The sequence below is a fragment of the Vidua macroura genome, chromosome 5 (assembly GCF_024509145.1).
Source record: "Vidua macroura isolate BioBank_ID:100142 chromosome 5, ASM2450914v1, whole genome shotgun sequence".
NCBI lineage: Eukaryota > Metazoa > Chordata > Aves > Passeriformes > Viduidae > Vidua > Vidua macroura.
In genome coordinates, this window is record NC_071575.1 from 47,046,385 (window position 1) to 47,070,861 (window position 24,477).

General features: G+C 35.4%; 1 protein-coding gene across 14 annotated transcripts in view; it reads right to left on the reverse strand.

Moving 5' to 3' along the window:
• Window positions 1-24,477, reverse strand: part of IMMP2L (inner mitochondrial membrane peptidase subunit 2) — a 419,891-nt gene that overhangs the window by 355,002 nt on the left and 40,412 nt on the right. The window lies entirely within an intron of this gene.

The window sequence follows — 24,477 nt, forward strand, 5'->3', positions numbered from 1 at the left end:
ATATATCACATTGATTGACACACTATGGCAGCATTTCACTTATATTTACAGCTGAGCCATTCACCACCAACTGCAATGTCATTTCCTAAATTTTAGTATCCTGGTAGTTCTACAGGTACAGTGGTATAAAAAGAGTTAAACACACACCTAGGAAAACACAGAGCTGCAGAGATTTGTAATAGAAATTTTAATACTGATATGACTGCAGAATAAATGGGAATACAGGGGAGGAGAAGGAAATAATGAAAAGGAATTACAAAAGGCCTATATAAATGGATATATTGGTGAAAATTACATTAATCAGCCTTAAAGGCCCTCCACACACATCTTCATAGCACATATCAATTAGAAAAACAAGCTAAAGGAACAAGCTAAAAGGGGGAATGGTGTACTGCAGATAAACCTGAAAGGTAAAGAACAGAGATGAATGACCCAGGTAAGGAGACAAGAGATAGTGAGGACATCCTAAGGACTCAGAGAAGGGGCATAGGATGGAAAGACAAAAGATCATAATCACTGTCAGCTCCTTGAAAGGCAAATCCTAAATCAATACATGGTCACCAACCTAAGAAGAAGGAGCAAGGATAATAAGAACTTATAGTCAGAAATTATAGTCAGTGTTACTATAAATATGACTACAGTACAGGTGTACTATAAAAATTGAAAGAGATTTTAAAAATTAAATTATATTTATAGATTAGAATATATTTTCACTGTTTCTATCAGTCAGAGTGACTAATGGCTCATGTATCCACATTCACGATAGTCATCTTTATTTTCTTGTCTCTTTACGGCTGACCTTTTAAAACAGCATATAGTGTATACTCCTTTCAAAGAAGTATACAGATATTGTATGCTGGTGTACAGATTACATATAAATCATATAACTTGATATAAAACCTTCCAGTTGAATTGTGTTGTCCTGAACTTCTATGTTACTGCACTGTATTAATAAGATTACATTTTAAAGAGCTATTAGAATATCTCTGGACAAGTCCTCCATTAATTTAAAAGCCTACAATGTTAATGTATGTCTACAGCAAAAGATCAAAGTTTTTATATTATAATTGATTTAAAATTTTAGTTTGAAACTTGGTAGATGGATGGTTGGAAGAAAAGAAAGGAACATAATGCACAGTCAGTCCTGGGGTTTGCTTATGGGTTGGCAGTTGTTACAGTTCCAAAGCAACCCACACCACCCACTCTCCTTTCAGGCTTTCCATGGGAACTATTTTGCTCTATCCCTCTTTGCAGAGAGTCTGAACTCCCAGGTGGTAACATCCCTATTCACTGAATTAACTAATTTCCAACTTCTCCAATTCCATTCCAGGGCATATCAATGCTTTCAAATGGCTGTGACAGAGAACAGGTATGGATTTAAAACACCATTTTTGTATTTCTAATACAGCAAAAAGAAAAAAGGATCAAGATCACAGATGATATTTAACCTTAACTTTTGCACTTCTTTACAAGTTTGTAGATTCCTTTTCAGCTGACTCACCATGCCATACAGTTCCAGAGAAGACAGACTGCACTTGCCTGTTGCTCTCAAACAGCATTTCCAGTGTACAAATCAGTCTCTCAAAAGATACTTTGTGCTGTTAGCCTGCACTTCATAAAGCTGTTTGATTCCTGTCTCCAGTAGTAGATTTTCAGCAGTACATTTACATTTCAAATCAGGAAGTGAATACAAGCCATTTTCTGACCCTTTTCATTTGCATTTCCTCTGACAGGAATTACCCACTGGAACAAGGGCACCCCATTGAACTCATTGTCTTGCCATGCTATAACGAACAGAATAGCAACAATAATAATTTTTTCTTCCCCACAATACCTGATTAGAAGTAAACACTCCATTCTACAGACAAGTTGTACAAGGATACACTCCTAAACACAAGATTAAATTTTCCTGTCTGGAACGTAACTGTTTTAGTGCATCTGTTGTCCAGCATCTTTAAAACACACAAAATAAAACCCTTTTTTTGCAAATAAGTAAAACAAGGAAGGTATAATTCTTCAAACAAAATTTTTTCTCTCCTAAATACTTTAAAATATAAGGGCAGCCATGCTGAACTTGATCCAAGATCTCATCTATCCTTGCATCTCATCTCTGACACTAGTCAGAAAAAGACCTGCCTTCAAAAGTGTTTAAGACAGGAAAAGCCTGTATCATGCTTCCTTCTCCCTTGAGCCCGTATTTCCCCAGCCTCCAACTATTTTTTATCTCAATGAATTTTGTAGCCTGGTGTTGTTTTCCTAGAATTCCAGTTAGTATAAAATATAAACCATGTCTAGTGTTTCATCACACTGATGTTTTGTCACACTTGACTTCATCCTCAATCTCAGAGGATGGAATACTTTCTCTGTCTTAAATCTAACAACCAGCGAAATGAAAAAAAGTAATTTACTGGTGGTGTTTCTGTATATTCTCAACAGCAATTTTCATGTAATGAGAGAAGATTTTAATTGCAAGAATTAACAGCTTTATTTAGCATTAACTTGACATAAAATTAGCAGTTTCCATCTGAAAATAAAATCTGAAGCAGTTCTCTTTCAATAGTTGATCAAAATAAATGCAAAAATTAAGGAATACTCAGGATTTAATCACCTCTTTGGCACAGCTGACAGTAATTGTAACCATAACATAAATAATTTGTATACACAGGCATATAAAGAAAGCACTGATGAGACCAACTATAAAAGTATTTTGGTTGCAGTTCATTTAAAGTCAAGTTCAGACTTGACTAGGCTGAAGCATGTTTCAGCCTAGTGAGAATCATTTTATATTTGGACATCAGAAGCATATTCTGTGATCTACTGCTCTGCAATAAACAGATGTTTGAATACACCCTATGCTATGGATAACATTAAATCTGCCTCCTGGGATTTACAGGACATTGGCTCTTAATGAGCAAATTTAATACAGTGGCAAAATACAGAATGTGTGAGATAATACACAGAAAATAATGCAAAAGTCTATTTTTATCCATACATTTTTAACTGTACTTAATATTTGTTACAGACTAAAACTATACCAAGAAGGAAGTATTACACTGTGTGTCTTACTGTTATGCATTGTAGACCACTAGCTATGTATAAAGCAAAACAATATATGTTGGCTATTCTAAGAGAAATTTTCTTTAGAGAAAAAAAAAAAGTAAATTAAGCATGGAATTCACTTTATGGCTATGAAGTTACAATTAAATATAGGTAAGAGGATCATAAATAAGAAAATTAAGTCTTTCAGTAGGAATAGATGAGAAAAAGGTTCTGCTAAGACTGTGTTTTTTAAGAAACTAAGTGAATCTCTGATCATGGAGTAATGTTCACAGTCCACCTGAGTCACTGGTGAGAGACAGGAGAGTCCTGCCTTGTTCGAGGCAGGATAACTTTATTTAAATGTGGCAGACTGAAAACTTTTGGAAACATATACAAATATATCAGCACGGCTACAGCAAACAGATAAAGGATAACTCATAGTAGCTGAGGATGGAAATATTATTTTTGTAGGCATATTAACTGAGTTTGTAGATAACAAAACGTTCTGTTAGATAAAATGGCAGTTCTGACAGGTGTGTGCCTGTTCCTTGTTACTCCTCTTGCCAATGTACATGTCTGTCTGTATAAAGCCATCTCCTGGCTCTCTCCTAAGTATTCAGTACAAAATTGTTTTAACTATTTCCATGGAACAAGGCAACTGAAAATCAGATATGGACCATTTCACCCACTCACTCTCTTTGTCACCCAAGGCTGTGTTTTAGAGCCACAAAGAATTTGCAGCTTGTTTACAGACTAAAGAACACACATTAAAATGCTGTTTACTTATTTTCTGACTAAGGGTGAACTATTGCTTCAAGCTGATGGTTCAATCTGCCCTTCTGAACTGCTTTTAACTAACCCTCTAAGGCTTTTACGAGATTTTGGTTCAACCAGAATTGTCATATCAAAAGAGACCTTTAACTTTCATCTGAGGAGAAATGCCAATCATGGGTAATTTCTGACTTGTTAACAAATCTCCAGAGTATTCAAAAAGCTGATAACGCTTCAGGATATTAAGCAGAATCACAGAAGACAAAAATTTTTGTAAAAGGATTAATTGCACATACTAGAATGGAATATAACTTCTATGGAACTTCTATAATGGAATGACTGGCTCCATCACACATCTGTCCTGTTTCTTGTTTCTGTATTTCCAGGTCAGCATATCCCACATCACTTCTCTTGAGAAAAGCTACTTCTCTTAATTCTAATGAATCTCCCATACCCTTAATAAGTATTCCATTCCTGGAGCTATCCCTCAGTCATGTGTATAAATTAATCTCCAAAATTTGTAGCAGATGATTATCCTGGGAGAGCTTCTAAGAAAGGACTTTGCTCTGCCTCCTATTACCCTTAGGTAATACATTATCTATGCACTCTGAGCTTCACCTAAGGCTCCTATTAGTTCTTTGCATTTGCTATTGATTTATTTTTCAAATACCTAATATAGCTTTTTGATAAAGAAACAGTTAACAATTAACTCTGCAGCAATAAGAAACAAAGCAAAACAAACCAACAAACAAAAACCCACCAAAAAAAAACACCAACCAGCCAACCCACAACAGAAAACTGTCACAACAGTAATTGTGACTACTGCAAAAGAAGTTTTGTTCTTAGGTACGTTTAGAGAATAATCCATAATTCTATACTTTTTGATGACTTTCTATAATTGAGCTATGACAATTTTAAATGGAGAGGACTACATAATGTAGTCTGTAAAGTTCAGTTTTGAATTGTTACTGCAAACTCAGCTAACGTGTATGGTCAAGCACACTAATGTGAAGAGATGCTTTTTGAAGAAGAGGGCTAAATTAACTGAATCCCAGCATAGAACCTAGAGATAATAAGATACTTTGAGAAACCTATTTTCAAGTTTTCTGGATTAAAGTAAGAGGTCAAATAACAGGCCTTAAATGGCAAGATGTCTACCTAGAAAATAACAGAAATGGAAAACAAAACAAAGTATATCACATCCTGCATTTATTTAAATAATGCAAAAAGACATTAGAAAATGAATACATTCTAGGACTTAGCATATATTACCTTGATATGTCACTGAAAATTACTAAAAGGTGTTTAAACTCTCTGAAAAACTGATTTCTAGCAAAATGGACTAATTTTTAACTCGGTCCTGCACAGAGACTATTTGGGGAATTTCCTTTGAAGAAGCTCTGCCATTTGTTTATAGTATTTTTAGGGAATTCTTCATTTATTTCAGCAAAAACTGACACAGCATGAAGCATCAATTCCTAGTAAACAACAATACAGAACTATCTATCCATAACTGACAGTAAAGCTCAGTCATCCATACTGAATTGTGATGACCATAAGTGCCATTAAAACTTGGTAATTTGTGTAGCTTCTGAGCATGTTTAATTGAAATATTAGAACAGTAAAATGCATTCCCTTTGGATAGAACAACACAAAAAAACAACTTACCTATTTAAGCCCATTTTCTCAAATGTTTTTCAAATACATTTTATCTGTGAGAGAGTTAAACAGTTTAGTACCAGAGGCTCATTTGCACACTTGCACTACAAAATTTAAATCAATTTGCATAATCAAGTCCTACCAAGTGTTTGCCACCAAGATGAATTATGTCTTTTCTTTTAGCTTACCCTTGAGCTGTTGTGAGGAGGAAAACAAACAAATAGTGCTAGATAAAATTTAGAGTTCTGACTACACCACTGAATTAGTAATGACCATAAATACAGCTTACAAAGTCACATTTCTGCATAGCAACGGTTCTGGTAAAATTTATTTAGTGTAAATATGTACCTTAAATGTACAAAGACTTGTACTTTTCATTTGAAGAGTATCTTGTAGCCAGCATTTAAGTAGCTGTGCCATGCCTAGCCCTAATCCCTTCTCACAGGGTGATTAGTACCAGGCATTCCAGGAAAAAAGCATGAGAAATCTCAGATGAATCCCATTTGATTATTACTGTAGATACTTTCATCACTTTGTCCTATTTTGAACCTTAAGAAATTCTTAGTTTTATTTCAGTACTGATTGTTCAAATGTTTTGATATATGTCTCCCAAAAATATATATCCTGATAAAGTTACACAGTCTATCCTAAGTTTTCATAATAAATAAAAGAAATGAAAGCTTAAGATAGTATTGTTAAGCTCATTATCAACAGTTTTATTCAGGGTATTCTAACCAAACATTTTTGAGAGAGATGAAACTCATGAAATTTTTGGCCCCTTCTTGCACACACAGATGATACAACCTACACAGATGATATAACCTACCCCGCCTCCTTTTTTTCAGCAGATAACTTTATTCTTCAACTTCTATTTTTCCAGATGTCTTTAAGGTGTTTTAATAATCACTTTACCTTTTACTTTCTTGTAATGGTGACACAGAGAGCAGAAATTTTCATAATGAAAATGAGTACTACCCATGACCGTAAAAAGCATGTAAAATGTCATCTCTTTCCCAAGGAATCACCATGGGCACTAGGAAATTATAATAATTGTTACTGGCCATGAGACAGAGTGATTAGTTATGAACCAAGAAGAAGAGAGCTAAGTGTATCAGCTCTTCAGTTCATGAATATATAAAAAAAAATGAAAGGAAAAAAAAATTTGTCTTCACAAAAGATAAGAAAAACAAGGCAAAAAAAAAAAACTGTTAAAAAAAAAGAGGTTTTCTGATGAGAAGTTTCAAAAACTGAATGCAACATGATACAGAAGTTGAAATCAAATTCAGTAAGTCTAAAGTAAAAAGTACAGTGAGAGCAGAAACCTTGACATTACATTACAAGAAATACATTGCAAAAGATCAATTTTTTCTTATAAATTGATGATAAAACAGTAAAATAAATACATCAGCTGGGAAAAAAATCTATAAGATAGTAAGGTTCAAATATCAGAGATAGAGTTTCCAACCTTCCTGAAATTAATACTTTACTAAAAACATTAAATATCTGTATGTATTTTGTTAGTGTACTTCTCATTTCTCTGTTAATAGTAGGGAAAAATTATCATTTGTTATTTAATACCCTGTAAATCATAAAAGCTCAAAGAAAAATGGGTTTCTAATTGGGAAATACAGTAAGATGAGGTTTTTAAAGGAAAAAAACTTTCAAAAACTTTACTGGCAACATAAATCAAGGTGGAAATTTTTAGCCACTGAGTCATGTGAACCATGTCTAAACTGCAGGACGTATTCTCCAGGAGAAAGATTAAATACTAATCCAAGTTAATCACAAAGAGAGAATGAGCAATATTTTCTGGAAGATAATCCATTACATTTCTTGTAATTAATATTAAAAAAATCTCAAGCAAGAAATCCAGTATCTACTATACCAAAACATTTTGTCAATACACTTGTACGTACCAATGTCTAGCAGAGCTATGGAGTAAAATTTAAACCTAAAAGAATATATCAAGCTGAAGATTTCACTGCAAAATTAAAATAATTTCCTACTGTGTTGGAAAAGTCTAAACAGAAATGTGTATGTGCAGGAAACTCCAGATTCTCTGCAAGCACCAATACTCCTTGTATACTCCATGTACACACATTTGCGTACATGAATGCTAAGTGCCAAAATCCATTGACTTGTACTGTCATTTCAAGAACAGACTAACCTAACATCACCCAGCCCGGCATCAAATGAAGACAGTATTCTCCTCATCCTGCAACCCCTTGAACCTTTTTATCTTGAACATCCCATTCCATCCCATCCCATCCCATTCCAGAGCATTTGTAGAGCTCCCCAAAACCTGAATTTATCTGGTTTCCAATGTTCTCCAAGAACAAACAAAACCAACAAAGAACACAAAATAGAAGAAAACATTCCAAATGGCTGCCAGTTAACCAGTTCAGTATAATTTACTGGGTGGGTTTCATGTGCAGTGAGCCAAGGAGGACAGATGCCTCTTGCAACTGCAGTGTTGAATGTTTGGGAAACTGCAGCATTATGAGTAACAAGCCATAGAGCTGACTCTTCTGGAAAGTACAGATCTACTGCACAGATATGGCATGGCAGTGTATCATGTGCTAGCACTTCCTGCTTCACTCACCACTGTCTACATAACTATAAGTTCTTGAAACAAAAAAAAAAAAAAAAAAATTATTCTGAATAAAAATTATTTGAAGGTAAGTGGATGAATTTTAGGGTATTTTAACTGAAAACAAAACATGTTGTAGATAGTTTTGGATAAAAAAACCAGGATATCCATATTTATACACAAAAATACTTGGAACTGTGCAAAGTAAGGAAGCTGGTTTTATTGATGTTGTAAATACACAATTTTCAAAAATGGCATGGAGGTCTTGCAGATAAAGCAAGAAAACAGAAGGCTATGTAGTTTTCTCCACCCTCAACATGTAAAAGCAAAAAAAAAAAAAAGTGAAGAATTTACCATGAATTCTCTCATTAAAATTAAAATCCTGGTCAACCCTGGAACCATGTTTAGTATACAAAGATATAAAAAAATATTAGAAATACATATTTTCCCCATCACTCAACAGTCATTACATTTGATATAATTCCCATTCCTTTGCACTTCACATTCTGAAGTAATACTCCTTTTGTTGCTCTTTGAACTCTATTGATAGAAACGAAAATTGTTTGATTAAGTAACCACAGATGTTCTCTCTTCAACTTGAGGTCTGGTCATTTTGGATTACAGCTGCATAAACAGGAAGTGTTATAGAAAACTCAAACAATCCCTCTTGAAACAAAGCTGTCAGAATACATTTAAGTTAGCTACTTTTGCAGTACTCTAATACAAGCAGAAGGTTTAACATCCTCTCTGAAAGACAAATTCAATTACATACTACAGGACTTTTCAACAAAAGAATAATGATATTTGGCACAGGCATTTTTTGAGAGAAGGACTAGGACACTTCAGATGAGTTCAGAAAGCCATTTTCAGCTGTCAACATGTAAGCATCCATTTGCTTTCTAGCCTCTACTGATGGTTTTAACTAAACCTCTGCTGTGCATCACAGGACTTTAAACAACTGACATCCTAGATACCCCCAAGTGGGCACTTAAATGTAACCATCAATCTCTCAATACAATTCTAATCTTTAATTACAGAACAAAACCAGGTTTTGCCTAAACTACAAATGATTGCCAGCACCAGTAGTAACTCTGAGATAAAATTCTTAAAAGAAATACTTGATGGTTTCTTTGAAGTTAGTCTAGGAATTTTCTATGATGTAAAAGATGGACTACTACCAGAAAAGTCTGATTTTCCTCACGTTAATTAGTTCTCTTGACTCTCAATATCACTGTCATAGTATAACAGACACTTCAGTGAAATCATCTGAATGATTAAATCAACTCACCATAGAAATTAGAGAAGCCTAGAGACCAGTTCCAGAAGCAACATGCTAAATAATTTTATTTTACTAGCAGATACAATTAACAATATTGCAGGAACAAGTATTCAGAATATAAAGAAACAAACCCAGGCAATTATAGAAGCTGACATTCATCTCATAGTAAAGCAGATGACTATGTTAAAAAAAAACCCAACCTATATTTGAGGAAGGCTTTATATGAAGGCACTTCTACCTATTTGTTGTACTCTACTTTGCCTAAGTAGGCTTTTTTATAATCAGTCTTCATAAAAGCTACCTGCATTTCTCCCCACATTCCTGCCCTGTTAACTCAATTATCACCTTAAACTTGTGTCATATTAAAATGATGTTGCCAATGTAAAAGTATGAAATTACTGTAATGTATCTTATAATATCTTTGTCATATATTCAGCTCAGAAAGCTCCTGCACCATTTCACTATAGCCAGTGTTTGCTTTCTCATGAAGAAATTATGTTCTAAAAATATCTTCCAAGATATCTTGCACTACTAATACATTTACTACTTAAAAGAAAATAAGCAAACTGTTTTGTTAACTCCTAGCCTTATTTTTGTTAACTTTGTCTTATTTCAGACTTATTTCCTCTCAGACTGAGGAAACTATTTTTAGGCTTTTCACCCAATATGAAAGTTTAATATTGACAATATCCAAAGTGCTAGGTCAACTCTCAAGAAGGCTGTAGAAAATTTCTCTTAAGGTTAATAGAAGACAACAAAAAGCTTAAACAGCTGACAATTAGGGTCAAAATTAATGCAGATATCAATGTTTATAGCATTCTGACACTGACAAGTCAACAGCCAAACTATTTAACTAATAAGGAAGTGAAAAAATTATCTTGTAAAGCATTCAGTTCATATAAACTTCCAGGCACTAATCTGCATATATCCCAGCACTAGTGTCTCCCACACTGGTTTTTCTCACCCTTCCATGATTCTCAGTAATAGGAACAACAACATACTGCATGAAGGCCTGGGCAATAAAAGGAAGGTAGGTGAACTCTGCAGAATATCTTTAATATCTTTGACAGCTGGAAGAGGTCATTCAGTACAGTGATTTTAATTCCATAGAAATATAATTTTCTAGGAAACAAAGGTCATAGAAATATCACCAAATCAGCTAGGTTGGGAAAGACCTTAGAGATCATCAAGTCCAACTTACGACCTAACACCAAGGTGTCAACTAGACTGTGGCACTGAGTGCTATGTCCAATCTTTAAGAATACCTCCAGGAATGGTGACGACACCACCTCCCTGGGCAGCCCATTCCAATGCCCAATTACCCTTTCTGTGAAGAAATTCTTCCTAATGTCCAATCTAAACCTCCCCTCGCAAAGCTTAAGACTACATCCTCTTGTCCTATCATTGGTTGCCTGTGAGAAGAGACTGACCACCACCTGGCTAAAGCCTCCTTTCAGGCAGTTGTAGAGCATAATAAGGTCTCCCCTGAGCTTCCTCTTCTCCAGGATAAACAAATCCAGCTCACTCCATCGTTCCTTACAGAACTTGTGTTCTAAGCCCCTCATCAGCCTTGTTGCCCTCCTCTGTTTATGCTCCAGCATCTCAATATCCTTCCTAAACTGAGGGGACACAGCACTCAAGGTGTGGTCTCACCAGTGCCAAGTACAGGAGAAGAATGACTTCACTGGTCCTGCTGGCCACACTATTCCTGATACAGGCCAGGATGCCATTGGCCTTCTTGGCCACCTGTGCTCAGCTGTCTCATGTGTCCATCAGTACCACCAGGTCCTTTTCTGCCTGGCTGCTGTCCAGCCACTGTCCCCAACCTGTTGCACTGCAGGGGGTTGTTGTGGCCAAAACGTAGGATCCAGCATTTTGAGAAATAATAGCCAGCACCCTCACTCACACTAGAACAGAGTTGGAGATTGCTTCATCATTGTCCAGCTTTCAACCCGCAAATGACAGCAGAAACATAATGGGGTTTCTGCTCAGTTTTTGGACTAAGCACATAGTTCCCACCAAGCCCTTTTCCTAAAAATAACTAACTCTGCAGGCCTCAGAAGAAGAGACAACTGAAAATGTTTTCCTTAGCAGATTCCTATGAAAGGGTTTTTGAAAAGAAAGATGGCAGAACACATAGCAGCTGACCCAGGAGTTTGTTGTAATAGCTCAATATGGAAAAATCCAATACGGGCAGAAAGAGGGAAGCTAAAGCACAGAAGCAAGAAATTTACATCTTCCATACATTACTAAAAAAAATCTAAGTTATTAGAAGTTAATTAAAGCCTTTTTCTACAAACTGCTAATGTTTTATAAAATTGAAGTTGTTAATTCCCTTCCTCTATGTGTTATTATGTGTGTGGGGTCCCCCAAAGTGGGATGAACCTTCCAATGAAGGTTCAGAGACTAGGAAGTCCGAGCAAGACCAAGACCTCATCACTAAGCCCCTCTTAAATGAGGCATAAGATACAGATATTTATACACTCTTGAATAAAAGGGAGGAGGAAATTTACTAAGGCAAGCATCACATTTGAAAATATCAAAATGTTTGGAAGCTGCAGTCTGATAATCATAGAATAATCCTGAGTTGGAAGGGACCCACAAGGATCATCAAAGTTCAACTCCTGGCCCTGCACAGGACTGCCACAACAATCACACCATGTACCTAAGGATATTGTCCAAACACTTCTTGAATTCTGTCAGGCTGGTGCTGCAACCACTTCCCTGTGGAGCCTGTTCTAGTGCCCAACAACCCTCTGGGTTTCCTGATATCTAAACTAAACCTCCACTGACACTATATGAATAAATGAGGTAGAGAAATACAGATCTCAGGCAACAAAGCACATGAAACTGAGAGGTGAGTGAAAAGGTTTTATAAATTTAAACTCAAGAAACAAGATTACAGACCATGAAAACAAAACACAAAAATAGCTGTAGACAACTTTCAAGTTTTAAGACTCTAAATAGAGTCAAAGACTGAAAATGGATGTCACCTGCAGAGAATTCTGTTCTTTATGCTGTTTTTTTCTGAAACTGTCTGAAAAAAAGAAGCAGGAAACAGTCAAAATATGCAGGATGTCTGACCCCACTGTGTACAGTAGGACCAAAATAAGAAAACAGTAGTGAAACACAAAAGAGGACAGTAAATTTAGTAAAACACAATGAAAGCTATGACAGGTCTCATCTGCTCAAATTTCAAGCCCACACTAGATGCGTCACTGAAAAATTTTCTAAGTATGGGACACTCTGTGGACAAAAAATACTATTCTATGAAATAATTTGAGGTGTCCTATACCTGATGAGTAGGTGAAAGTAGAGAAATTAGTAGGTACCTGAAAAGGTAAGCTAAGAATTTCCAGGGTATAAACTTTTATTAGCCTATTTTCTCATTTCTCATTCAAATAAGGTTTTTGAAAAGTATATGTGTATAACAAATCTAGAGACTCATGTATACTTTCTTCCTACCTGTTTAATATTCCTTTGTATATAGCCAAGGCATAGCCTTATGAACTAATTACTAAGTCTTCTCTACATACACCTTAGGAATCATTACAATAAGCAATGAAAACCTTAATAGAAACTCTGCATTTGGCTTATTCACAATTTATCACTAAGAAACAATATGTGTAATGGGAAGGGTTTAGTCATTGCCTTTTATCATCAGTACAGGTTCTATTCTCACAGCTCCATTATTCTTTTTTTTCCCTCTTTTTACTATGCTTTCTCACCTTCCATTTTTATTGTCCATCTGCTTCTCCTTTCCCTTGCATAACTTCCCATCTTACTCATTTGCAGTAACACAAAGCAGAAATCTATTTTCTTATAGACCTCTACAAAGATATTAAGCCATTCCAGCAGGTAAAAGAAATCAATACTGCAGTAGAAGTAGAATGCTTAAAATACAAATATGAATGAACACAGAAATATTAACAGAAACTAGGAGTCAGCACCTCCTAGTGAACCTCTGCAGCCTTGTTTCATTTTCCCTATTTTTATTATTATATTATTTAGATTTATTTGGTTTATAAAGTCTACAGACACCAAAGAATTGACTATTAATGCTGCAAAATTATTAACGAATCAACTTTTACAGAAATGTATGTATTCTATCATTTCTTGATCTTCTTACATAAGGAAGTAAAATATCAATATCTGGAAAAGGAAAATGGGGGGATGGGGAAAAGGGGACAATATAAAAAGACATCCCTGGGAAGATGTTCAAGGTCATGTTGAACATGGGGCATTGAGCAACCTGATCTAGTGGAAGGTGGCCCTGCCTACTGCAGTGGGGTTGGAACTAGGTAATCTTTCAAGTTCCTTTCAGTCTGAAACTTTCCATGATTTTAGGATGGTAATATAAGCTTGAAATAAAGCAAGAAAAAAAATCATCTCACTCTGCTCCTTTTCCTCACTTATCTGTCCTATATATGTGTTCCACAGATTGAACAGACCTGACCCATTGCATGAAACTCAAACCGATGTATCAACAAAACCAACTGTAGATTGTTCTTCTGAAACGGAAATTTTTGCCAACCTGTTAACCCAATCACCTCGGACTAAGCAGACTAAACACTTAATTATTAAAAGGTAACGCAACAGTAGATGATCTATACACTATTACAGTTGTTTGTAAACTGGTATATAGTTCAAACCTGTGCAAATATAATGTGCAATAAAATTGATCACAACAGACTCAAAGGTCATGTTCTAGCAAAACTGCCAGACGAGGTCATCTGCTCTCTTTAAAATTTTCATCCCTTCTCTTTAAAATTAAATGAGGGCTAAAAGCATTTCTGATTCTATTCTCCCACTAATACTCCCTCATTAGATTTAATTACTTACATTCTACATAGTTACATTATTCCTACAAACAGTCAAGCCTACCTAAAGTTACTGTTCCAAAAATGACTAGAAGCTATGATCCAGGAGAGATGCCTGTTTTTTTCTTTACTACACACCAGCACTTCAAATGTTCCTTCCTTGTGTACCTTATCATGAAATAAATCAACAAGTCCCTTCAAGTTAATATGTTATTCTCACATTTTCATTATTTTTTTCTGAAATGCCTAATCTGTTTTCCATGTAACTATGTGGAATTTGTATTACAACTGCCTACATACAGCTCACTCCTATTTTCTAACCAATAATAGAATTCATTGTTTTGTTTTAAAAAATTTATTCATGGTGCAATTATTATCCATCAGAATGACTTGCAGTTATTCACTGCAAGTTTGTCTGCTTGTATGGTATTCTACGTGTCAAATTCATCATGCTTAACTTCACCAATCTGAAACATAGGTTTGTCTAGTCTAATCATCCAGATCCTCTATCCAATTCATTTGAACAGACAAGCATGAAAAGAAGACAATTCATTCCATCTATATCAGATGTCCTTTAAAATGGGATAAACTGCTCTCCTGGGGTGCTTGCTTGCCCAGTTAATTATAAAGGAAGTCTAACTGACTATGCTCTATTAAAAATCTCATTTTGAGACAGATACATTTAAATAAGACATAATCCAGCCATGACATGGCCACAGGATCATTTCTGATAGTACAGTTACATCACCTCTGCAGAATGACACAGACTAAGCCGAAAAAGGGTATTTGCTGTCAGCAGAGTAGAATTCAGACTAAAAGTGTCTGCACAGCACCTTTAGCTGGTTTGCTGTTCTACAATGACCCAACATTGCTACGCTGGCAAAATTCTATTATTATAAGAATGCAACTCTGAGAAAGCTGAGCAATGATTTAATAAACATATTAGTTGAATATTAAAAAACTTCATAGCTAAGTATGGTTGCTGAGATGCAAAAGAATTCTGCTGGATATTAGTGCTTATTCTATGCATTCATGGTTTCTACTCTTATTTAAATGAGAATCAGAAGTGCAGTTCACAGCAAACATTAAGGAGTATTCTAAGAAATATACTGAAATACAGAGCAGTATGTGCTGGAAAAAAACCTACATTTCTAGACCTGTACACAAACATCATCCCTTGGGTTTGGATTGTGTGGTGGGCCAGTATCAGCACAGTAAATTTTCTTGGGAACTGAAACAAATCCAAGTTGTAAAAACCCATAACTTTGATTCTGAAGTAAATACAAGGAGAACAGATTTCAATGTTGGTTTAACCACCTGTTTGTGTTTTCATACATTAGAAGCTTTGTCCTTGTCAAATATATTTAGAATAAAAATCATAATAAGTATATTCAGGCCTTTCAAAAGGAAACTAATCTGTTCAAACCAAAATAGCAAATACAAAAGCTTTTTTTAAACCTGATATTTATCAGTCAAACATAGCAAGAAAAGACAGTAATGCCTATGCCTACTGAACTCAAAAATACTGCTTTTTCTTTCGTCTTCTCAAGTCTACGATCAAAAGATAGAACATTTTGGCAATAAGAAATTTAAGACTAAAGATGAAAAACAAAAGAAAACTGTAACAAAAGGAAACTTTTGCTGTGTAGTCAGCAACACCATTTTTATTAAATCATTAAATAACTTTTTTTAAGCAATATATATTTCTGTCTGGAAAATAAAGATTGAGCAGGAAGTAGAATGTTTTGGAGGATTCAGTAAGAAAATACAGCCACAATGACTTTACAAGACACCCTACTCCCTATCAGTAGTGACAGTAGTAAGAGAATACATGTCATATCAGTAGCACAGAAATACAGTACAGATGTACTGGTACTACATCTCAGCAGTGACAGAAACCCATAATGCAGCGACCAACATGCACTTGTGTCCTGTTGCTAATCTCCAGGTTAACTTAGGGGAACATTAGCATTAACAAGAGCAAGATTTAAGGCTCTATTGTCAGAAATCAGTTTTGATCTTTAACAATGCTGGTCTTCTTTTGTATGGAAGAGCAAGGCAAGGTGTTAAAATGAGGTCTGAAAAAGAGGGAGATGATACAGTTGAGTCCTTTTGCACTGAGGTGTAATCAATAATATTTGATTTATTTCTGGCAGAACTTTGTCTAATTTACTCTTTACATCAAGAATTCTATGTTTCTTCCTCATCTTCTTTATTTCCTTGACACATAAACTCAGGGCTTCTGTCTTGCTTCAAAAGACTTTTTTAAAAAAAGAAACAAATGGATTTTTCTTTTGTTCCTCCAAAATCTCTTCAGTCTAGCAATGTTACATAGCATGAGTTTCCCACATCCTTGCTAAAACATGTGCAAGGATGATAAAAAAGTAAATCAATTCTCCTGTTGTAATCATAGGAGGCACCTCAGTTTCTTCTACATTTTATTTTCATAGAATTAGAATGTTTGGAAGGGACATCTAGAGGGCATCTGATACAACAACCCTACTCAAGCAGGGCAGCCTACACCCAGTTGTCCTGGACCATGTCCACATGGCTTTGTGGAATTCCAAATTATCTTCTTCATGACTTCAACTGGTTTTTACATTCACATATTTTTTCAATTTCAATGTAAATAATAAATCTACTCTTTCTAAATGAGCACAATGACATTCCAGATCTGATTTTTATGACACTTATGTGCAAAACTACAGAATTGATTTCTTCACTGCTGCAGCAAAGATAAGTTCAATATATGCAGGCTAGATGGTTGGTAGACCTGAGATCTTAAAAAACACATAAATACAATGGTGTGGAGTTTTATTTTTCTATTTCAGGTATTGCTATTGACAGATTTATATCTACCTCCTACTGTAGAAAGAATATGATCACATTATTGTGATAATGCAGTAATATTATGACTCAATTTCACTTTAATGTACACTATTGCTTACAAAATGGCTAATAAAGCAGTTTTCAAGATGGGGACTAAACTAGAACAATATACATTACACCATAATAGATAGCAAATTACCACTATGAGAAAAAAAAAAACATGGTATATTATACAACTCTAATTTATTAAATTTTTAAAACTGGCAGAATGATTTATAGAAAGCTTGTATGAACACAAACTCCCCAGTCAGTTCAGATGGCATACAATATTGGCTGCAAAAAAAGAGTTTCAGATTTTGAAGAAAAACTCATGCTAACTCTTTAACAAGGTATGCAGCCCTCCTTCTCTGAGTCACTTTTTTCAAGTATCATTCGCTATATGCAAAAAGTCACTGAAAACAGAATAAACCTTAGAATACCACTAACAGATAACATTTATTCAACAATAAATATGATATGTAAAACTATTTATTGGCTAATGCTCACAAAATATACCTTCAATTTTTAGGTAAGTAAGCATTAGTATTATCACCATGCAGTCAAGACACAGAGAGTCTTAAGTGTTATCATTTACATTGGAAAGGGCCATCTTTCACTGGTATGTGGAAACGATCCATTTTTGGTTTTAGGTTTCTATGCTTTTTCATGCTGCTGTTTTCTAACTGGTATTATTGCTTATTTTCATCTCAACAACAAAACCCACATCTCTCATTTTGCCCTCCTTAGCTTGCATCATTCTACTCTGCAGACATTATCTCAGTTTTTTCAACATAGAAGTCTCCTCAAAAACCTAAGCCATGGTTACACCATATCAGGAATGAGGTATGGTTCCTTAATCAAGGCTGAATACAGAGGGAGAGGGAAAGGGGAGAAAGTGAGAGTTCTAGCAAATTGCTTTTTCCTCATGTAAGATATTTATCTGTAGCCATTCTTCTGTTTCTTTTTAAGTAAAATGGAAATAAATTTTGGATGTGCTGCCAAGGATTCTACTCCAAATGCTCAACACCCAGAAGAAATGTTTCACATAGAAAACCTGAAACAGTCACACTGCAAAACCGTATCTGCTCAGAAATCTGAATGAAAGCAGGTATCAACACAGCTCAGCAAGCCCAACACTTCATCTTTCAAGCAGAACTCAAGGGATTCAACTGATTTAAGGATGCATATTGATATAAAATGCAGACTTTAAACGTGTTCCCCACTGACAAAATTACATGACACATCCCAAACAGTAATTTCAGGCTAAAATGTATAAACAGCAAAGAATTGGACAATTCAGAGAAAATATTAAAAGCTTCTGAAAAGTCAGCTAAATTGCCTTGTCATACAGAATGCTAATTAAAATTACTTTAAACTGTAAAATGGTTTGTTGTTCATGCAATGAATACAATGCTTAATAAATACATCACAAGAATGACGTAAACTATTAGGAAATTTAGTCCCTTGTTTTCTGATGTATCTTTGCAGCTAAGTAGTAACTGTGTGTCAGGCTGCAACCAAGGTATTTTTGTGAGTTCCCACTGAATGATGTACAAACATTGTGAAACTCAACAAAGCCAAGTGCAAGGTCCTGCACCTGGGCTGGGGAAATCCCAAACATGAATAGAGGCTGGGCAATGACTGGATGGCAAAAAGCCAGGCAGAAAAGGACTTGAAGTTGGTGGGGCATGCAAAACTGAATTATGGCTAGGAGCTGGCACTGGCAGTCCAGAAAGCCAGTTGTATCCTGGGCTGTGTCCAAAGCATCATGGCCAGCAGGTCAGGGGAGGTGACTCTACCCCTCTACTCTATTCTGGTGAGGTCTCACCTGAAGCATTGCATCCAGCTCTGGGCCTCCAAGTACAAGAGAGACATGGACTTGCTCAAGAGGATTGGGAAAACAATCAGAAAGCTGGAGCATCTCTCTGATGAAGACAAGCTGAGGGAGTTGTTGTTTTGCCTGGAGAAGAGAAGGCTCTGGGGAGACCTTTGAGCAACTTTCCAGTAACTAAAGGGGATCTGCAAAAAATATGGGGAGGTACTTTTTAGAGGGGACAAGAAAAAGTGGTTTTATCTGAAAACCACTTTATCCTGGTTTTATCCTCACTGAAAGAGGGAAGGTTTGGATTTGATATTAGGAAGAAATTCTTTACTGTGAGGGTGATGATGCACTTGAACAGGTTTCCCAGACATGCAGATGCTCCATCCCTGTACAAGGACAGATTAGATGGGGGTCTGAGCAACCTGGTCTAGTGGAAGATTCCCTGCCTATGACAGGGGGATTGGAGTAAATTATCTTTAAGGTCTCTTCAAACCAAAGTATTTTATGGTTCTATGACAGGATTATATGTCAAAGAATTAAATAAGAATCCTGTTATAAAAAATTAGAGTGAACCATTCTTCAAATAAGCTTTTTCCCCTTTTTCTAAATTTGAGTTTACTGAAATGTAATTTCTTTAACTGTTCTTCAATATATTGAGAAGAGTTGCCATCATTACCATTGCAAACAGATGTTTGCCTGCGTTTTTTAAACGTAAGTATGGAAAGACAATAAAAGGAATTAAGCCTGTTATAATGAGCAGAATAATGAGATGCCTTGGTGAGAGGACAGAATACAAAAAACAAAGGCAGAAATGTAAAGCCCGGCAAAGAAATTACTTTTATATTAATTTTCTTAAACAAAAGTAGGTGTTTCAAAGGCATGTCAAAATGTTATATTTCTTGTTTGTTACCATGACAAAGCAAAAATGGAAAATACCCAATTAATTGCATCAGTAGGTGATCTTCTGTAACAATTTATTTTCAATAGCTACTAAATATTTTAACAATATATATGTCAGTGTAAAGGACCATAAGAGAGAAGGATTATGGTTATAATAATCATAATCAAATCTGGAAATCAGATTTCCCTTTAGCCTGTGATAAACCATTATTTTAATAATTTCTATAAGTGAAGAAGGAAGCACAGGAGGAAAGAAAGTGAACTCAACCACTGACAAGTTTGCAAAACTGAGACACAACAGCCTTGAACCCACTCTATCATGTATGACATTCTTCAAAAAGGACGAAACTTTGTACTGATGAGACTCCTTATAATACCCCTGTGGTGGGTTGACCCTGGCTGAACACCAGCTGCCCACAAAAGCCACTCTATCATTCCCCTCCTTGGCTGGACAAGGGAGAGAAAACAGAATGAAAGGTTTGTGGGTTGGGATAAGGACAGGGAGAGATCATTCACCACTTACTGCCACAAGCAAAACAAACTGAACTTGGGGAAAAATAAATTGAATCTACTACTACTAAGATCAGAGCAGGATAATGAGAAATAAACCCAAAACTTAAAAACACATTTTTCCCCCACTCCTCCCTTCTTCCTGTGTTAAACTTGACTCCTGATTTTCTCTACCACCTCCTCCCCAGTGGTACAAGGGGACAGGGTTGTGGTCAGTTCATCACATGTCTCTGCCACTGGGAGACGACTCCTCCCACTTCTCCCCTTATCCAGCATGGGAACCTTTCCATGGGAGATAGTTCTCTTTGTATGATATACACAATCAAAAGTTACTTCAAGACCCAAATCCTCAGGTTATCTTCTAGGGCCATGATAACATATGCTAAACTACACTCTAAAGTAATTTATTATTTAGCATTTTCATTTTGATGTTCTTGCCCAGAGCAGTCATTCTTGTGTCATTCTGACACCCTTCTGGTATCACTCCTGTAAGAAAAAAAAAAAAAAAAAAAAAAAAAAAAGAGACAAAACGTACCAAGTTGCAACTCTATACATTACCACAACACAGAGAAGCTCTAGGTCATGCTCATGATGCTGAAACCTCAAGTAAGAAAACACCAGTCTCTTTTTCATAATAAAAATGCAATTTCCCAATACTTATCACTACCATCCCCTAGCGTGAGAACTCCAAATACTATGTAATAGTGCAAGAGCTACCTGACACACCACTGACTTCAAGTAAGAGCCATTTTTCACTTAAATTGGCAAACCATGATTTTTTTTTTTTGTGAAGCACTAATTAAAGCATAAAATTCCAGGCTATATCCAGCAGAATTACTCTTTTCTAGATTTTGCTGATCAACCGCATACCTTAAAATGTCAGGCTTCAGATTTCATAACATTATACAAGATGACTTCTACACCTCCTAATGTAGTCCCCTAGCATTTTCTCCAAAAAAACCAAAATTAATTAAGCCATGAAATCATGCTACCTCCTACAGTAGTTCCATCTGAAGGGGAAAAGAAAAGAAACTAAAACTAAACAAAAAAAAACAAACAAACAAACAAAAAAAAATTAAAAAAAAAACCACACTAAAAAAAATCCCTTCTAAGAATCATGCAATTGCATCCTAATGCAATCATTTGATTCTGTCTTTCTGACATGCTGGAAAAAAACACCCTGCCACTAATTAATCAAAGTTATGTAGAGAGTCCCATGTTCTACTCACATCAAAACCAGCAAAGATCCATATTCTGATTAATGGCTTTTAAGTAGAATAGACAACTGTTCTCAGCTTAGAAAAACAAATGGCACCACACTATTGCACTATATACCCATTACCAGTCTTTCAAATCTTCTTTCTTGATCTAAATATCATTTTAAATAAACATATTTTTCAGTTTGGCTTTTTGCCAGATCATCTGCAAGCATCAATTATGTAAAAAACTGCTTTTAAAAATCTTCTGCTAAGAGTTGAAAATTTAAGCAAAGATCTAAAAAAAATCAACAATCACAAGTATCTGAGTCAAAGCAACAGTTTTTCTCTATTTGACTCTACTGAGTTCCTGTTAAGGACTTGGAACTCAGTAATCTACACAGGAGAGATAAATTAAATGCACTACAAAATATGTTCAGCTATTGTATTATACCTGCAAGCCTTACTACAATAATATTAAGTGATTTTTTTTTCTAACTCTGAAAAAGAAAATGAAAGTTGATAATCACACAATTTTTCTTGATTCTCACAAGGAACACTGTCTCACAATATTCTTGTATCTGTGTCAGGACATGGCAGAACATGGATGGAAAATCAAACATGAAAAATAAAAAGGCTGTATTATCAGGCTCAAAGAGCAGTGGTTCATGGATGGTTCTCTGCCTGGGAGCCGGCAATAAATGGAGTACTGCATAGAGCTGCCCAGAGAGGTTACACAGTCTCTGTGTTTGAAAGTCTTCAAGACTCAACTGGATAAAGCCTAGCAGAATCTGGTCTGATATCATAGCTGGCTCTGCTTGAGTAAGAGATTGAACCCCCTGAGGTCACACCTCAACTACTCTATGATTAGTGGTGTGATCCTATGTCTATGTCTCTCTGTTTAGTGATGATATAAAAACATGTACACTTGTCTATAAAAAATGACCAGCTTCTTTACATTTCTTATACACAGGCAGACCAGCTCAGAAAATTTTGAGTAATTTCCACTAACTATAGTAAAAACGATGGCCAAAGAAGTGGCTGCCCTCCCTAATTCTTTGCTTTGACCTCACCCCTGGTACAAGTCAAACCTATTTGCAAAATCGCTCTTTACTTCCAACAACTGGACAGACTGTCTGAAATACATGGCAAGTCTCAAGGCTTCATTCTCTGGACATAAAAGGCAGATACATCCTTTTAAGCTAGTATCTCAAAAGCAGAAAGATAGAATAAAGCCAGTCCAAAAAAAAGCATCTGCAGGAAATTCATTCCGAGTAGGCATGTCACTAAGATTGCTGATAAAATTCTCATGTAAATTACCGTTCTCTCTTAACAATACAAAGAAAGCATTTCCCTCCTGCCTCTTCTTCCTTCAGCTAGTGTTAGCTTTTAAGCCTTCATTAGCCATATAACCCAAAAAAAGAATCTAAAGCATTTGCTAAAGTTCAGCATAAAGTAGTTTATGGTGTCTTGGCATGCTGTGGTGCCATTAATAACTTCGCATGAAAATGAAAGCTATGAAACCAAATAATTATTAAAAAATATTGAATCATCTCTTACACAATGCAAAATTAAAATCAAAGATGCATTAATACATCTGTTAATATATTTGTTAATGTATCTGTTCATGCTCAGTGGACAATACCAAAAAGATTTCTACTTATTCAAGGACAAAATTATACAAGAGACATGAACTGGAAAATTACCCAATATACCATCAAGTCTTTCTTCCCATTGCCAAAAAATTATTCTATACCTTGTATTACCCAGCATTTTATTCCAGCTAGTTCAAAGTAGAATAAATGTTTTCTTAGTGTTTTTCCTATGATTACAGTGAGGATTCCCAATTCAAGAGTCATAGCTCAAAATCATCACTGACAAATTTCAGAAGTTCACAATCACTCTGCTATTTCAAGTGGAAAAAAAGTCCTACTGTAAACAGGGAAGCAAACTTAAAGGAAAAAAAAAATCTTCATATTGAAAATATGAGAAATATATGCTGGCATACAACTGTGCTTGTAGAAGCACAATGCTTTACAGCATTTTTATAGTAAGTGATTTGGAAATTCTGGTCAATTTGTACTAGTCCCAAACAATTTTTAATTTTCACATTGACAAGATTGTTTTAGGGAGTTTATGTAATGGAAGATGGGCCAAAGGCAGCAACCCTGTTTTCACTGGCATATATTGAATATCACATTTCAGAATTCTACAAAATCAAAATTACCTTGTTTATAAATTTCAGTGCACGAGGGAAACATCAAACTAGCTGGCAAGCCATAGTGTAGCACTGCTACTGAGCAATGTTATATTTAAGTAAAAAGACTTTTTATTGGTTCATTACCATCTATCATCTACAGCATTCTGTTTTTGACTATTTGACAAAAACAACATACGTTATACATCAGCAGGATATAACAAATACTAGTACCATCTCTAAGATCTTTCTCAATCAAAAATCACTCAGTCAAATAGCTCTGGCTAGCTTATCTTTCTTTGGTTATTTCACTTCCAGCATTTGGTATCACTATGGACTGAACCCAGCTGTAACCATTATTTGTACTTCTAACTCCCATTTTTGGTTATGCAAAACACAGTGAGATTGTGAAGTTCGGTGCCAGAAGAAAGGGCACCAACCTCAATAACTTCCTGAGAGCTAAATATGCAATGACAAGGAAAAATCTCTAGAAAGTCTGTCTATTTCCATTTTAGAATTTAAATGTTAGAAAAGCACTACCTGATTCATGTTAAGCTGTACTACAAGTGCTTTCCCTTCTAAAACTCTGAATTTCCACATTTGTGTGGGAACATAATATATAGCAGCAACTTACAAGTCCCTAAGGGAATCATGTCAATTGGCATTTTAAAAATTAATTCAGTGACCTACAATAATATGAATTTCTTATGCATAATATTTGTCAGTAGGCAATGTGGGAAGTTCTGAATTCATTTAGAGAGCCAAAGCTTTATAAAGGCAAACAAAAATATTCTTAAACTGCTTCTTCTAACTTGGTAAGTGTCTT